The sequence below is a fragment of the Palaemon carinicauda genome, chromosome 40 (genome assembly GCF_036898095.1).
Source record: "Palaemon carinicauda isolate YSFRI2023 chromosome 40, ASM3689809v2, whole genome shotgun sequence".
Taxonomy (NCBI): Eukaryota; Metazoa; Arthropoda; class Malacostraca; order Decapoda; family Palaemonidae; genus Palaemon; species Palaemon carinicauda.
The window spans coordinates 19,494,089-19,496,588 of record NC_090764.1 but is presented as its reverse complement, the minus strand read 5'-3'; the positions used below and the strand labels follow the sequence as shown (position 1 = coordinate 19,496,588).

General features: G+C 35.9%; 1 protein-coding gene across 3 annotated transcripts in view; it reads left to right on the top strand.

The window, feature by feature from the left end:
- Positions 1-2,500, top strand: part of LOC137631582 (mucin-2-like) — a 53,319-nt gene that overhangs the window by 39,889 nt on the left and 10,930 nt on the right. Inside the window, exon 2 of one of the 3 annotated variants that reach the window (XM_068363430.1) lies at positions 2,189-2,231. The exons of the other annotated variants lie outside the window; for them this stretch is intronic. The gene's annotated coding sequence lies outside the window, so the exon portion shown is untranslated. The remainder of the gene's footprint in view (positions 1-2,188; positions 2,232-2,500) is intronic. 3 annotated transcript variants of the gene reach the window in all.

The following is a 2,500-nucleotide window of genomic DNA, read 5'->3' as shown; positions in this document are numbered from 1 at the left end:
GGACGCAAGTCTAACCACGGTCTAACTGACCTAGTCTCACCCTGAATCATTTATTGAGTCATGCAAAAGGAATATACTTTTCTTAAATTATTTCTTTGAATATTTTTTTTTTCCAGCGGTTCTGTATAACACATACCCTTAAGAGTATATGACTTTTTTATGCCTTATTTTAATGTTTTTTTTTTTTTTTTTTTTACCCAAAGGCCTGCATTTTATCTGATCCAGAGTATTTTTGGGGCTTTTTTTTTTTTGTTTGTTAGTATTTTAATGTTTAAAAAAAAACACGTTTAATAGAAAATTACAGATCTATTTATAATAGGTTTTATTTCCCAACTTATTTTTATCGATAACATTAAGTATATGTATTTTATCTCGATTTTTTTTCGGACCAGGAGTCAATGGTAAATCCCCATGCCTTTAGTAATAAAATGATAGGCCTACAATTTTATTTAATATTTTATTATTTCATCTTTACATCGCAAGATATTTTTTGTTTTTGTTTACTATAACTCACACGTTCTTTGTTTAGAATAATTATACAGTATTATTTTTAATGTTAAATGTTCTGAGAGAGGTGTCATAATACTAAACGCGCATCTCTCTCTCTCTCTCTCTCTCTCTCTCTCATCTCTCTCTCTCTCTCTCTCTCTCTCTCTTCTTCTTCTTCTTCTTCTTCTCCCATTTATATATGGGGTTGCAGTTTCTGGTCAGCCTTCTCCATCTTCCTCCGTCCTTATACATCTTGCTCTCTTAGACTCCATGTTTTTACCTTTCAACGTACGTGCTCATCTCTCTCTCTCTCTCTCTCTCTCTCTCTCTCTCTCTCTCTCTCTCTCTCATTTCAAACAGTATTATACCAAGCAGCAAAGAACGAGCAATGATGACAGACGAGATGTGTTCTCACGACGTCCACTTAACCGCCCGCCATTGCAGGTTGTTTCGGGAAAACAGCAGACGTCACTGGTGCGCATCTAAGTGTTTTGACGGCTTACTTCTTCCATTGTTTTCTAGGCTTTGCTCTAAAAGATGTATAACGATGTCGTGAAATTATCTTTTATTTCGATTTTTATTTGTTTAATTTGGCTTTCGTAGAATGAATGAGATTTGTACATAAAAGTTCGTGGAAATATATTTTGGTACGGGCTTATACTTTTGTTATTTATCCATAGTTTTATAGATTTGAACATAAAACTTAATTGTGTAGATGTCTACAGCACACACACAGATATATATATATATATATATATATATATATATATATATATATATATATATGTGTGTGTGTGTGTGTGTGTGTGTGTTTGTATACATTTACACACACACACACACACACACACACACACACATATATATATATATATATATATATATATATATATATATATATATATATATACATATGTGTGTGTATGTGTGTGTATATGCGCGCGCGCATGTTTGTATGCTAATTTCACTTACAGGGAGTGGCCCAAAATAGTAAAACCTTCTGGTATCTTACAGATGTCCTTTATAGCTGACTTGACTTGAGGGCGATAGCCTGGGATCGAACGTGGTCCACGAAATGCCTTCCTATCCCCATGGAAAGGTTAATAGAGAGGCAATGCGTATCATTCTTCTTCTTCTTCCCAGCTGGTTCCCATTTTTATATGGGTTCGCCGTTGCGGATGAGCCGTTTCCATCTTTTTCTATTCTGCGCTTCTGCCTCATCAATCCCCTTCCCCTGTAAGTCTCCTCTCACACAGTGCTTCCATCTCTTTCTTGGTCTCCCTCTTCTTCTTCTTCCCTGAACCACCATCTCCATAGTATGTCTCCCAACGTGGTCCTCATCTCTCCTCATCAGATGTCCATACCATCTCAGCCTCCCTTCCTGCACTTTCTTTGATATTTCCACCACCTTCGTCGACCCCCTTATGCAATGCGTATCATTAGACCCTGGAAATAGCATACAGTCGTACCAGGTTTCGAACTCTCGTCCTATATCTAAGAAAAATTGTTTTGACCACCATAGTTCTAGAATCAACCAGCCACGCTTAGCCTACTGGGTGTCATAAATCAGAGGAATAATATTTCAAAGAAAACATATGTACAAAATACAAATCTATACACCCACACACATGTGCACACAATTGCTATGATATATAAATCATATGTTATTATTATTGTTAACAAATTTTTGTTTTATTTTCAGGTAATGTGAACACGAGTAGCTAACGTCAGTATCATAAAACACGGTAAGGTATTTAGCTGTTCTCGTTTCCATATTTCAAAAAGGATGGTAATTTTAACTATATTTTTCCCATTTTACCTCATATTTTTTATCTCACCTCTGAAAAAGATTCGTGAACCTTATTTATTTCCTTTCCTCACTGGGCTATTTTCCGGTTACAACAGCCTGCTAGTCCACTCCACGATAAAGGCCTCAGATACGTCCTTCCATCCCCGTCTGTTTATGGTCTTTCTATGCCAGTTTACTTTAGCAAATTTTCTTAGCTCGTTAATC